Source organism: Pseudopodoces humilis, chromosome 15, assembly GCF_049639895.1.
Source record: "Pseudopodoces humilis isolate 2021_Gansu_Grassland_sample_001 chromosome 15, ASM4963989v1, whole genome shotgun sequence".
NCBI lineage: Eukaryota > Metazoa > Chordata > Aves > Passeriformes > Paridae > Pseudopodoces > Pseudopodoces humilis.
In genome coordinates this window covers 10438417-10453605 of record NC_142214.1, presented here as the reverse complement: position 1 = coordinate 10453605, position 15189 = coordinate 10438417, and the positions used below count along the sequence as shown (strand labels likewise).

The following is a 15189-nucleotide window of genomic DNA, read 5'->3' as shown; positions in this document are numbered from 1 at the left end:
CGTAACACACCTGAAATTCCACATCTTCTTCTGCATCTTTCCATGGAATAATATGTAGTATCTGCATGGTTCTCCAAGCAGACTTTTTGAGCTTTCTGAACCTAAACTCACTAGGGAGCAACCAGATATTTGAAATTAACACATATTTACATATACACACACACACACACACACACACATATATATATATATATATATATATATATATATACACCAGACACTCCACTTGATACCTGGCAACAATTTTCTACTGCTAAGTTTATCCACTTTGTTTCATTTACCTCAGCAGTGTCTGAAGAGACAGAGGTAGAATTAAATGTCCACTTCAATGGTTATCTTTTTATGCCTTCCCTTGATGAGGCTACCATCTTTTTACAACTATATGTTAATGACTACAGCAGGCAATTCATAGGATTCCAAGAAGAAGAATCATTATTAATTTGTGTTGTCTGCCCACAGCAGAGTAATATTTACTTGGCTTTGGTACTATTTTAAAACCTGGAATCTAGATGGGTCAACTATCTTGATTTATGTTTCTGTGACTAACATGGTGACTTCATTAAAGACCTTTTTCTTTCTTTAGTTTTGAGTTATTTCCATGTTCAATCCATGATGCCTAATTTTTGTGTTAATGAAAAACAAATGTTAAAGTCCATCCAGAGAGAGAAGAAAGCAAAACAACCATGTATACTGGGAAGGAAAATGTACCTTTAGGCTCAGAAATGCTCAGACTGATCTATACTGCTGAAGAATTACCTACCAGGACTAAATCACAGAAATTTGAGAGGACCGCTTTGGCTTAAAATAATTTACTTTTAGAAATAGTTAATGATGAAGATTGTTGAATGCCTCCAAGATTCATGAGAAATAGATTTGGTTACTTCTGGCATTTCTGGGCTTCCTATGAAAGTGATGTGTACAGTAACAGATGATTTTACCTAATTTATTATTTATGCATTGCAAAGTATTATATAGGTATCTTCAGATGTCATTTTCCCAAAATACTTATGTAAACAGCGTAACTGTCTTTATGAAGTATGTTCTGGGGCACAGTATAAACGAAAGGACTCCACTTTGGGTGGTCTATGCAGAAACTCATGAAGAAGTAACAGCAATAGCGAATTGCACTCTTTTTCCCAGTGTTTTCCCAGGACTGAATGCACAAGCTAAATGGCCTAAATAACCTCAGTAATTTTTAGGAACTGGTTAGATATGTGTATGCAGTATCCATGTGAATACAGACCAGGATGGAGACAGACTGATGAAACAGGTCCAGCCTCAGAGGCACACCTTTTCCAGTTCCTTGGATTTCTTCAGCACAATAAAATTTTTACAAATAAGTGCTGCTGCAGAATTAGCTGTTATGAAAAGAGCAGGTGGTAATCACCTTCACACCTTGTATGTCCTCTTGAGGAAAACAGTGTAGAAATTATTAAATTATAAAGATCATCACCAGCTGATGAAGTTCCCCTCCACTTAGACGCAGGACTGTTAATGGAGGTAGTCACAGGAGATATCCCCATCTCAATAAACTCAGATCGCGAAAGGAAAGCTGCTGAAGCACCTTGTATAGATCAGCGTCCCTCTCCCATGCCCACTATCAGAGTGATTTCCTGAGCAAGGTAAATTATTTAGAAGGTGTTCTGCGCTACATCCCAAAGCAGAGGCCTGCCCGTGGGGCTTTCTTTCCTCCCTTCTCCCAGGTCGGGCGGCGGATCCCCGAGGAGCCTGGGCAGCATCTCTCCCTCAGGCGAGCGCAGCCGCCTCACCTTCCCGCAGACTTCCCGAACTCTGCCCGAACCTTCCACCGCCATAGGCGACGGCGGCTCAGCCTCTGCTGCCCGGTCCCTCCCTCGCCATCCCCCGCCCGGCGCCCTCTCCCTCCCGCAGCGGGGCAGCCCCGGCGCGGCTCTCGCCCCCTCAGCCCTCGCCCGCCGAGGTCGGTGCGAGGCGGCTCGAGGCGCGGCGGTGGGCAAGGCGCCTGCGCAGCTCTCCCGGGCATGCTCATTAACAGCGGAGGAGCCGAAAAGGGGAAAAAAAAAAAAGAAAAAAAAAAGAAAAATCCCACCCTGAGAGCGAGCGGCGCCGCTGACACTACACCCGCTGGAGAGCGGCGGCGGCGGCGGCAGCAGCGGCGGGGCTGCGCCGCTCCGGCCCCGCGCCCCCCCACGCCTCGGCTCCCAGCGCCCGCCGTGGGCAGCTGCGGGGCGAACCGCGGCAGCAGCAGCCGGCGCGTCCCCCGGCGGGGCGGAGGGGCCAGGGCGGGCTGCGGGGGAGCCGCCGGTAGTGGTGATGTGGATTTATATTGGCTCGCGCCGCAGCCGCCGGGGAGCGGGGCGCGGGCATCGCACCTAGAGGCGAAGAGCGGAGCCGTCGGCGGGGCTGAACCGGGGCGCTGCCGAAAGTTGAGCCTGTGGCCGCGCTCGGTAAGTTTGCCGGGGGGGCGGGAGCGGCGCCGCGGGCGACGGACCTTCGCTTTCCGCGGGGGGCAGCCGAGGGGAGTGCCGGGCGCCGCCGGGGGTGCCTTGCCCCGCCGGAGCGGCTGCCGTCGGGCGCTCCCGGAGGGTTTCTGTGGATGGCACTGGGTGTGTACGTGCGGCTCTGTGTGCGCTGCGCGGGCGGCGGCTATCGGCGGGCGGCCGCCGGGCTCCGGAGCGGTGCGTGCGGGCACCGCACGGCTGCGGGAGCGGGCGCCCAGCAGCGATGCCGCGCTCGGGGCTGAGCCCCGGCGCCCCGCGCGCCTACAGGGGGTCTCCTTCGGTTGCCGGGTGCGGTGTGTCCGCGCGGAGCGGCTCTGACCGCCCGGCCACGGTGCCATCGCCCCGGGCGGCAGCGGCTCCCCGTTCCCGAGGCGGAGCGGGGCGGCGGTGCGGGTACGCGGCTCTCCGCGGGGTGCGGCGGCGGCAAAAGGCGGGGCGCTGCCGGGGGCCGGGCTTCGGCTCCGCGCTGGCGTTGCGGGAGCCCCCGGGCCGCTCACATGAAAAGCCGCATCTCCGGTGCGCACAGGCGTGAGGTGGCTCCGCCGGGGCAGTGGGACCGCGCTCGCTCCAAGCTGGAGGATGTAGCAGCCTGATTTCTCACCGCTCCTCAGGCGTAATCTGCTAAACGAGTGTTTGGTGTATTCTCCTGTCACTGACTGTGGGGTCTGGTAATCTCTTTTAGTCAAGGCGTATGTACATACAGTCATTACACTGCTTTGGTGTTTCCAGCTGTTTTTTCCCTAAAATACCTTACAGCTGTATCTCGTGACTGACGGTTTAAGCTTGATGTATGCTTAGACCAGCCGCGGATATGATGGTGGTACATAGTGAGGAACCTGGCTCTGTAGTATTAACTGTATGCTCTTACCGTGCTGAATGGCAACACGTTTACCTTAGCAGATCTGGGCTTTGTCGTGTTCTAATACTGAAATCAATACCAAGAATTCCCCATCTTCGCCTTTATTTGTCTTAAATATGTGCTACCTTTTTAGGCTGTATAGCCTTTTATTGATTGTTTTCCCAATATCCAAAGGTTGTAGATACCCATCTTGATAATTAACGAGTCAGATACACTGTACTATGGAAATAAATACCAGTTGTCCGTGTGGTGGGGCAAGCATCTCAGACATCTCCTGTGTCTCCAACTGGTTTTGCAGAAACAAACCCCCACCACTCCTAGTGCCGAATTTTAGCTGTTAATTGTGAAACTTAATGTGAAGCAATTTGATATTTGAAATATGGAGTTCCTGGTGTTGTAGAGAGCACTCTGTGAATCACATATAGCAAGATAAACTGTGGTAGAGGAAGAGCTATACATCAGAAGGTGAGACACAGCCCAATAGCTTTCCTTCTTTCTTGTCCATAGTTTCTTTTCAAAGCTTATTTTATACATGACCCTTAATGCTGTGGATTAATCTTAAAACGCTTTTTCACAGATGAAATGCAGTCTTCTTAATAATTTGATATCCCTATAGATATTATATCATTTTGATAACATAAATTCATCAGAAGTTGATACTGTAGTTTTAATATAACTGTGCCATATATTCTTGGGGATTTTGGCTTGTTGGTTTATTTAAAGAACTCAAATCTCTAAACTGCTGGGGAATTTAGGGACCTCTCTCAGTCTTGCTTTTTTTTTGTTGTTGGGGTTTGTTTGGGTTTTTTGTTGTTTCATTTTGAGTTTTTTGTTTTTGGTGTTTTGGTTTTTTTTACATATCAGTTTTGTTTCAGAGAATGTTCTCTGAATAATAGAAATCCAATAGGATTTTTTTTCTGAATAGCTGATATTCAAAAAACCCCAAACAATCAAAACCAAATAAGATCCCAAGAAAATTCTGTTTCAAATACTGAAATAAAAATCCTTTATTTTAAAGAGAACAGTTCCTTTCAGTTGCCAAATTTTAAGTATTTAAATGATGTTTATAAATAGCAAATGAGAAAATTCTTATTAAAAGCAGCTCTTAAGGATGTGGGAATGCAAATTACTACTCTCCACACTTCAAGTACTCAGATGTGGAAGTAAATGAACATATTGTATTGGTGGCTTATGTGTAAAAAAGCCATTGAAATGTATTCAGAGTTCTATAAAAGCAGTGTCATCTGAGGAATACTGTGGCAAAGGAAATCTGTTACTCATTTTATGTGGCATCATGGTTAAAATGGTAGTTTTGAAAACTAAAGAAATTACCTGGTTGCTCACATGTGTGCCTGTAGTCGCATAAGGAGGTGTGCAATGTTACGCTTTGCAGTAATGGCTTAGGAATAGGTAAATGTGTACTTCCTTCTTTCCACTGAGATAGGAAATTCGCAGGATTGGTGTTGATGTTAATTGGAGCAGGCAGGACATTATTTCAATGTGATTCATGAGGTCTAAATGGTATGCATTTAATTTTTAAATTATCTTAATCTGGAAAATATAAGAAGAATAATGCTGCTTAATTTATCATGATCTCAGGACATTGAATATGGGAGAACAGTCCTCTCCACTTGGTCAGGAATATTTTTTGTTCCAAATTTACAGACTGAGAGAATGATACATTCTGTGTTTGCTTCTATCACAGTGATGACCAGTATCTCACAATGACTGTAGGACTAGATTTTGAAATGTTTTAGAGACCAGATATAAATTGGTGGTGGAACTATGTCTGAAATTCACGAGTTCCTATTTTCTTGTCTTGTCGTCTTGTCTGCTACTCCTTCATTTAGTTGTGCCCAATGATTATATTTGACAGTTCAGCACAACTGAGTTAATGATAGCTTTTGTGAGACCAAACAGACTTAATAGAATTTTGTTTTTTCTCCAAAGGCCCAGTCCTGAGTCTACTGATTTGAGGTCCAAAATTTTCTGCCTTCAAAGTTAGTGAAAATAGGATCAAGTCAAACTGCAGTTTGGTAATTGTTGGTGGAAGCAATTTTATGTATTGTAATCACTATTCTGTTTTGCTTCTTTAGTGTTCTGAAGTGGTATGTGCCTGAAGTACTGTAATACCTATGCAGCCTTTATATGAGTTAAGAAAAGGAAATACAGTATTTGCTTTGTCACATTTCCTTTGCTCACCTTTAAAGTTCGGCTATAATCCCAGTGTACAGACTTTAGATTTCCCAAGATTTTTGTGCATTACATACACAAGTTGATGACAATGTATGTCTCTAAAACCTGTGCAGAAGTTACCAATAAATGTCAGAGTATTAAAATGGTAAGGAGAATTTCATAGAGTCACAGAATAGTTTGGGTTGGAAGGGACCTTTAAAGGTCATCCAGTCCAACTCTCCTGCAATCAGCAGCAATATCTTCAAGTAGATCAGGTTGCTCAGAGCCCTGTCCAACCTGACCTTGAATGTTTCCAAGGAAAAGGCATCTACTACCTCTCTGGGAAACCTGTGCCAGTGTCTCATCACCTATACTATAAAAGCTTCTTCCTTAATCTAAATTGACTCACCCCTCAGGTAGAAGCCATTACCCCTTATCCTGTTTGAGTCATTGTTGTTGATATCAGTGTTTGACTAGTTCTTTCCAATCAATAAATAAAAATAATTCTTGCCTCACAAATTAAAATGCATCCTGAGCATTGAACCACATTGAAGCTAAGACTTGTGAAGGTTTTGGTTCAGAAAAAAATACCATGTTTAGAAAAAAATTCTTTCTGTGATGTAAGATGTCCTAGGTGGACACATGTTAAAGTGATGCTATTGCTCTACTACAGAGGTTTAGTCTTACACTGTTGATACAGCAGTGTTATAGCTGGTTATCCAACCTTCCATTCATTACCAGTGCTATGTTTCTGTATGATGTTGTTTTGTAACTGGTATGACTAAATCAAAATCATGCTAGAGAACAAAAAGCTCTGTATCTAACTTTAGTCTAGATAGCATGAAAATCTGTCATCTGGAGTGGCAGATAGATCAACTAGCTACCAGAATATCAACCTTTTGATAGTTCTGCCAGACCAACACTGCATCATGGAGGGCTTTTGCATCTTCCCAGTTTCTTAGTGATGCTCACCAAGAGCATCATCATTATTTTACCAGGTAGATACTTATTTTAAAATATTGAGAATTTTGCTGATAAGTGGCATATTCAAAGTTTATTGAAATCAGTTAGAGGTAGACTTGTCCCTCCCTCAACTTGCCATTTTACTAACTTACTTTTTATGGTTTCTTGACCAAGGACACAGCACGGTAATACTTGGCTGAGCTATTGCATATGCACAAAATCATTCTGTAGTACAGCTATAGCTCTAGGTTTTAGACTGATAGAATTGTCAGTGGTAGCTGCCTCCTCCAAAATGACTATCCAACTTGTTGTATCTTATTGTTCTGCTTTCCATGAATCAAACAATTAACTAAGAAAGAGACATAAATATGCTAAGTGTCAATTGATCTCTATGAGTAAAATAAGAGGGAAATTATGTTAAATGGTACTTCTGTTGGATGGAAAGTAAGATTTTGATGGTGCTTAAGTAAAAAGGAGATATTAGTTATATTCTTATCTTGGCACTTTGATAAGCCTGTTCTTGAGACTCTTCTGTTGCATTTCATGATGAAGAGACTTTGCTTAAATGAGCAGATTTCAGTCCTCATCCATCTTTGCCTATGGCTGAAACCACATAAATATTAATTCCTTAGAAAAAAAGTCTTTACTGTTGGGCTTAAAATCAGTTCACATGGATGAAACTAAAGTCTGTCACTGCCACCTAATTTCAGAAAAACTCTTTATTTGATGTTCAAGTGTTTTCTATTTATTTGCTTGAAAGCTTTCATACATCTTGAAATTTTATATGCTGTAACATGGAAATCTTTGTTTATAAATTATAGCTGTAGTTAGCATTATGCAACACAGTAATGTCACTAGTATTTATACTTGACAGGAGAAGTAATTTAGAAGCTTCTCTACTTTTTTTGAATAGCTTGTAGGTGTTACCTGCTCCTTTAATTCACTGTATTACATGCCACTGGTTTTACCTTAATGTACCTTTAATAAATTTAAAAGCCTGTTTGAGCAATGAAAAAGCACCAGAAATACAACTTTAGTGGAAATTGAAATATTAATATCAGTGATACAAGGTTAATTGAATGTCAGAAAAAAATACCATCCACAGGATGAAAACTCCTTTACTTGTAACTTCTACATTGAGAGTAATTTCAAGGTGTTTTAAAAGTTGAAATGAGTCCTAAAATGGTGGGGTAAATGCATCCTAAAACTGCAGTTTCTAACTTAAATGTTGCTGTTATATTTGAACGCAAAATATAAAGCAGTTTCTTGAATAATAATGAAATGAGGCATAAAAATTAATCTCCATAAAAAGTTCCTAAGGGGAAAAGAAGACAGATGACTTTGTGAAGAGCATTCTGGTGTGCAAGGAGATTAGGCATTTCTCATATTCATGTTGCTGAGTAATCTTTATTTACTTATATGGAGTAAGTTTTGGTACTTCTTTCCCTTATTTTCTCTAGCCAAGGATGTTTGACTCTACTTGCCCTTTCCACAGAAAAGGCACATGAATTGAGTGCTCTTATTGCCAATCTGGCTGAATTCTGATTTTCTGTCAGTAAGTAACTGGTATTTTCAAAGTTTCTCAGTTAAAGTTCCAGTTAGTTGGAAAAAAGAGGAAACTCTTTTCCTTTCAGGCTTTCAGAAACAGTTCACTTCCCGATAGCACTAAAGCTTTGTCTCTTCTGTGGCTTGATGTTGAAGCTTCTGTATTGAACTCAGCTTGTTTCTGTTTTCTCTCGGAACTGATGAAGAGTCAAAACTTAATGTAATGGATTCATCAGCTGGAAGTGAGGATAGGATTTATTTTGGAGAACTGAGATGTTGATGTTGAAGACTTGTGTATTCTTCTCTACTGAATATGGAACCTACATGTTGGATTTCTTGAGTTTGTTTGATTGATTATCGAATGGAGCAGCTTCCTGTTAGGTATTTGCCATGTAACCTTTTGTGCTTTCAGACTTGTAACTATCTAGGAATGGCTGTTGTATGGAAATTGAGTGAGTTGGTAGTCATCTTGTATTTATATACATATAAATATATATGCGTGTAGATAGAGATATATATATATATATGCATGCTGTTATACTGAATGTAGACCATATGCTCAAATTACTAAAAATAATCAAAAATTAAATAAAAAGTTATTTTCATTTCATAAGTCTCAGAATATGATCACTGGATCATAGGTGTCTGTGTTGCTTATGATTTAAAGACCTGTCTTAAGTTTTCCATGTTCAGAACTTTTTACAGACATACAATAATATTGTGTTTTATCATTGCTTAATACTCTTGTGCAATAAATCATCAAGCCAACACAAACAGGGCCCTTGAAGTGTTAGTCATTCCAGTCCCATTCTTAATGAGTAACCTTTGACACCAGTAAACATCAGCACGTTGGGTACTAAGTGTACTGTCTACTGTTGTTATCAGATGGAGACAAGTTCTCACTTTTAAAAGAAATTACTCAAAAGTCAAATGACAGAATGACAAGGAGAAATGTGTATTGCCTATTCCTTGTCCACATATGCTTTTGTTTGTGGATAAGTAAAGGGCATGAAACGTTTCTAGTGTGTACCAGTTCTTAGCAAACTGAAGCTGCGAGCAAGTGTTTGCAAGCTCTTACTTCATCGTAACAGCTGTGGTCAGCCTGCAAGGTGTTTACAGCATGAGCCAGTGTCTGAGGATAAGGAGACATTATCTCCATTATCTCCACACCAAGAGCTCAGAAGTCCAGCACCTTCATTAGAGCTTGAAAATCTGCAATTTTTGCATAATGTATATTTATATAATGACCAAGTGCTAGTGAGTGAAGTATAAACAGTTCTAGCATGGTGTGATGATGGAGCTCACACTACAACATGAGAAGCAGCAGTAAATCAAATGGCTCTTCATATTTTAGTAATGTTTTACGTTATTGATTAGAAATAGAGAGTAAAGAAGAGTCACACATTTTAGGTTAGCAGATCTTTTTCTTTGCTCATCATCTTGCTGTCTGATCTAAAAATAATAAAATGTGTCTCTGACATCTGTTTGAAATAGATTGCTTAAATAGTGTGTTCAGCTTTTTTGTTTTGCTCTGCCTTTTTAACAGTGGGGATTGCCACACCTAAGGGATGAGTGCAGGGCTGTAGATTAAGTCACAAATGCAAAGTAAATGCATCCAAACATTCTGCAAACATAAGCACCATATCCATTTAAAAAAAAATTTGTTGGAAGAATATTAAAGATCTGGCATGTACTCCTAAGTAAAATAAAGAGACTGAGAGCCCAATATTTTGTATGAAAGGGCATGGTTATAGTACCAGGGTACCCTTAGTAGTATATTGGACACCTTAATGGCATAGAGCTGTGTGCTGGAACAGGATCCCCAGGTCACAGCACCAAGTCTGCCAGAGTTCAGGAAGGAATAGTTGGGAAATGTTCTCAGACCCATGGTGTGATCACTGGGGTGTCCGGTGCAGGGCCAGGAGTTGGGCTTCAGTGATCCTTGTGGGTCTCTTCCAGTTTGGGTTACTCTATTATTCTATGATCCATCTTCACACTGACCACTGAGATTGCTGTGATCTGTAAGGGGGGACAATGTTTTGTTATGTGCACAGGTTTTGCTTATTTTCATTGAACTGTGACCCCCTCCACAGACTGAAGAGCGTGAGAGAAGTGAAGGAGTGCAACAAATCTGGAACCAACTTTCTGCATTATTGTTTGGATAAGTATTAATGGGAACCTTACAAATGACAAAGTTTGAAATAAATTAGAAGTAGAAATGAGGCATTTTTCAAAAGTCCCTCCAGTAAATGTTTATCTACTATTAACTGATCTGCAGAAGCAACTTCAGTATTAATTTTCTATACTGAGGATGTCAGATCAGTTCAAGACTGTTATGCCCTGAATTTGCAGATAGCTCATTGTAATTAAGAAATAAACCTTATAGCTGTTGTTTTGATTTTTCTCTGATGCTTTGCCTGGGGGTCAGAAATGATGCCTGCTGTCTATAGGCACTAGAAGATTTAAATAGCCTTGTGCCTATTAGCAGAAGTTGTTTGCGTTGGTGCAAAGATTTCCCTCCAAAGATGATTTAGTGTTCCAACATAAAAGCAGTGGAATTACAAGGCTGTTAATAGATGGGAAAATAGCTATATGTACCATGAAGGTGATTATGACCACAGGAAACTTGTATCAAAATAGCTTTAGGTCATAATGTTATAGTATGGAAACTTTTAAAAGGTCATTTCCTTAAACTGTTTAACAAAACTGGTCTTCTGCTATGGTTTCAGCTCATAGGGACAAAAACTTAAGTGTGGTATCTGCTTTGTCTGCAGAATAAACCAGGAGCTCTTCTCTTGATAGTATCCTGAGAGGTGAGCATCTTTTTAGATTTGAGTACAGCGGCATAGTTCATTACTGATGGGAAAACAAACTTTCTCTACCGTAACAATTCAAATTGAGCTCTCTGCTAAATAGTGCTCATTAAAAAAAAAAAAATTAAAAAAAATCTGTCATTTACAGGAATTACTATCTTAGCCCTTTTAAATGTTTCAGTGCTTTTTCTTACATGGGATGAGATTTGTATATTTAAAGAAAGGCAGAAAAGGACACTGTTTAGGAAAGATTATCTTTCTGGGGAAAGCACGCAGCTAAAATTGGACAGTAGATGAGCTGTATAGGCCTAAGGGGCAATGATAATAGAATTAGTAGAAGTAAAGATTTGTTGTTTCTTGCTTGCTGAAATAATTCATCTGTTCTGGGGAATATGTAGATTATACTCCCTGAAGTGTAATTCATTATTTACAGTTTCTGAGGATTCCCAGATTATATCCAAATTCACTTCTCCTCTTCTGGTATACAGTCAATGGAGATAAAGCAGCTCGGTTTTATCTGCTGCTTGGTTTTAGAAGTCTAAGAGAGCTGTTCTATTCATCCCTGAAGGTGCATTGTTCTCTCTGCAGTGCAGGAACATTCCTCCCTCTTGGGTGCCTTTTTCTCCTCTCCAGTTCTTCCCTCCTTCCACACACCCATCCATGGTGTTGGGAAGATCCCTTAGGACCTCTTAGGTGGATAGCCAGCACTGGCAGAGTAAGATAGCTCTAAATAGTCAGGTGTCAGCTTTTTTTAGCAGAACAGGAACAATTTGTGAGGCAGGACTGTCAAGTACCAAGTGCCTGTTGCACATCCACATTCAGCTGTGTCCTGCTTGGAATTTTACCCTTCTAGGTTTTCAAAGCAGCAAAGCTTACCTAAAGCTATACTAACTCCGTGTTTTTTTTATTACATGGAGTCTTACTTTATAAACAGAAATTAAAAAAAAACGTAAATGCTCTATAGCAATTTTAGACTCTTGGGTCAACTTGTAAACTTCTCCAAGAAGATTGTGGGTTGGTGCGGAATTATTTTTAGAATCAGAGATCTGCAATGCCAAGTATGCATCCACTTCTGCGTTTTCTTAGTTATGACTAAAAGACTAAAGATACCTCTTTTAATTCTTTCTCTTGATATTTTCTGAGCAGCTTAGATGAAGTTCTTTGCTACAGACAAGCAGTTAAAAAGTTTTACATGAGTAAGGGGATAATATATGGTTCAGACATAGTGTTTTCTGTACCAGATCAAAAAAAATGAATGTTCTAGTGTCATGCTTCTGGACTGCAGCTCTCTAATGCATAAACAAAGAACGTAAATTTGACCTGGATACTCTTCAGTTGATGGTATAGATGATGGCCAGACACAGGAAGACTCAGTTTAGTAAACAGATCCTGTTGTTAGTGTACCTCTGATCTGAACAAAGGCGTAGTTGTAGAGTACAAATACATTTATTTGGAGAATGTGTCTCTAAATAAATGAGCTTTCATTCAAATTATGAATCTAAGGATGGATAGCATTAGCTAAAAATATAATTCTCCTAGAAATCAGTGCTTTGTAATGAGTGGCATTCAAGATGATGATTGTCCATTTGCATTCTCAGTACTGTGGACTTGCTGGAATTTTATTTCACAGAAGAAAAAAATTAATTAAAATCAGTTCATTCCTCCTTTGCAGTCATACATATGAAACAATTTCAAAGGATATCAGATAAAAATTGTTTCCATAGTAAAAGGTTCTAAGGTGTTTGTAGAATGATGAAAGGAACTTAGCAACAAGTTGTTTTGAATATTTAAAACAATCCAAACTTTGAGTTTGGTTATTGCACAGCAATTCCACATTTTCTTCAACTTGCCTAATGGAACCGAAGCCATAATTTTTAATGGTAAGGTGAATGACTGGAGTTTAAAGAAACTTTTCTGAATGAATTTTGAAGGTAAGTCTTATCTACATAGTTCTTGAGGCAATGGACTTTCGAGCTGTTATTCTTACATTTAAAAATGTTGATATATTTTTCAGGTTTGGATGAGGGGGAAAAGTAGCCTTCAGCCATGGAGTGGTAGCTTTTCTGGGAGATGAACTGAGAAACATTCACATTTGTTTATTATGCACTGTGGATCATATTGCTGTTCACTTATCTGTTTATTTTTTTTTTAAGGCATTTAATAAACTATCTTTAGAAATATGAAGGAGAATTAACTGCTTTGTATTTTGAGGGTCACTGACACAACTCCCCTAATTTTGCTTCAGCACCTAATACTTTGTATGCTATGAAGAAGAGTTTCTGTGCCCAAACTCCGGGTTATATTACTGTACTTCTTCAGCAGAGCAAGTACCCAGCAGGAAATGCTGATTGCTTGTGTGCCATCCTCAGCAGAATCTGCTGTTGTTTTCCAGCATGTTTTTACTGTTCATGAAATCATTCATGCACTTAACTTTAAAAGGCTGCCTTGTTTATTTCAAAGAAATCTAGGAAGGTCATAAAATATAACTCTTATCTTTTTCACCATGGGCTAATTTTCCTATTAATAGAGAGATTTCATAGTGGAAGACCAGTGCAGTCTGCAAAGCTTATTTTTTGTTCTTTCTCATATGTAAAGAGGTATATATATCAGTATTCAAACAGCATATCCAGAGACACCAAATATACTGCTATTAAATAGTGAAAATTAGTGATCATAAAGTGAAACTGTATACTTAGATATACTTAACATGAGTCATATAGCTAGCATTGGTACTGAATCGAGTGCAATATTACTGTGAAGTGATTGATATGTTGCTTTTATAACAACATAACAGCTGAAGTGATTTTTCAACATCATTTGGAAATGGATAGCGACTTTATTTTCAGTTGTCATAATATTCCACTTTAAAATAAATGTATCACCCAATAATGATAAATTTGTACTCTCTTTTTGAATCAAGTTGATATTTTTGTATTGCTTGTTCTCGGAGCTCCATCATAAAACTGAAGTTTTACTTGCCTTTTGCTTTTTTTAATTTGGGCAGTCTTTTGCACTGTGCAGTGCAGTTTGCTGGTCACTAGGAATGGTGTGTAAGAGTAGCTAATGCCACGTTTTACTGGGTGCCTAACTTCTAACAGTATATTTGGGGTTTTATTGAGTTATAGTATGACCAAGAACCACTAGGTGTAAATCAGTAAACATTAAATGAAATGTAGAGACTTTAGTTTTGAACTCCCTCTAAAATGTTACCCAAGGTATTTGACTAGTATCCTTCTAAAATGGAGAGCAGACAAATGAGTGCAAAAGCTGTTTATGACCAGCACATCAACAATTTCTTCATTCAATCTACATTGACAATTTTTTAATGACACCTTTCTTAGCTCTTTCTACACACTCCAGAGAAACCAATATAATTGTTGTTTTGGAAGTCAGGTCTTCAACTTGAGCTTGTGAGCAGAGGGCAACTAAATATTTAGGAAGAAAAGTCAAGGTTGTCAAGACCAGGATGCAGAGAACAGCACTGTAGTTTTTCTGGATAGCTTGGCAGGATAGAAGGCAACTACCATGGACAGTGTATCTTCAGAGATTGCGCATACACTTCTCCACACCAAAAAATCAAGAATTTAGGAATTGTCATTCTCCCCCAGGTTGTATCTGTTTCCTGTGACTTTCTGTTCCCCCAACTGTATGCGTTTAAGTTATAGCAATTCAATGGTAGATATTTGGATGATGTGAAAAGACAGGGTTTTTACTTTTCCTGCTCCCAAATCTCCCATTTTAATTTTTTAAGTCCACAGTCCATTTTTACAACTCTTATTACACCTCTAAAGGCTGAAGTTTTTGAAAAACATTCCTATGTTTTTGAAAAACATTTCCTATTCATTCCTATTTCCTGATTCCAGAGGGAAAGAAATGTAACATAACAGACTCCTTTTAGGCTGAAAAAAAAATTTATGTACATCTTAAACATTTGTTTCTATTTTCATGATAGAATTGAAATGTATGAACACAAAATGCATTTGTCATCTTTTAAATTTGTTCAAATGTCAGTAAAGCAGTAAATATTTGATTCTGTTTTCTGGCAGACTGGGGGCAGACAGTAGCTTCCTTCTAATTAGTAAAAGCCCTCCTACAGAACTGTAAAAGGTATCTCAGTCTTTATCAGCTTTTAATTTTATATTATGGAGGTGACAATGGCCCACGTCCTCATTAGCGTTCTGCTTGCTTGCTTAGAAGCATCTCTCAGCTCATATTCTTTTCAATTTTGTCTGAGCAATAATGCCTTTTTTTTTACAAAAACATTTCTTGTGCTTTTTTTCACACTTGGTGTTTGTATCAATTTTTGTCTCATAAATTCTCATAACTTTGTAATAAGCCTCACTTTTCCTCCCAG

At 39.6% G+C, this 15189-nt stretch overlaps 1 protein-coding gene across 3 annotated transcripts in view; it reads left to right on the top strand.

Moving 5' to 3' along the window:
- The first annotated feature begins 2319 nt into the window (after positions 1-2319).
- TENM1 (teneurin transmembrane protein 1) overlaps positions 2320-15189 on the top strand; it is a 313634-nt gene continuing 300764 nt past the window's right edge. The window contains exon 1 of one of the 3 annotated variants that reach the window (XM_014258759.2): positions 2320-2426. The gene's annotated coding sequence lies outside the window, so the exon portion shown is untranslated. Of the gene's footprint in view, positions 2427-3032; positions 3170-15189 lie in introns of those variants that run through there. The other 2 variants (XM_088062503.1, XM_088062504.1) reach the window with 2 other exon arrangements.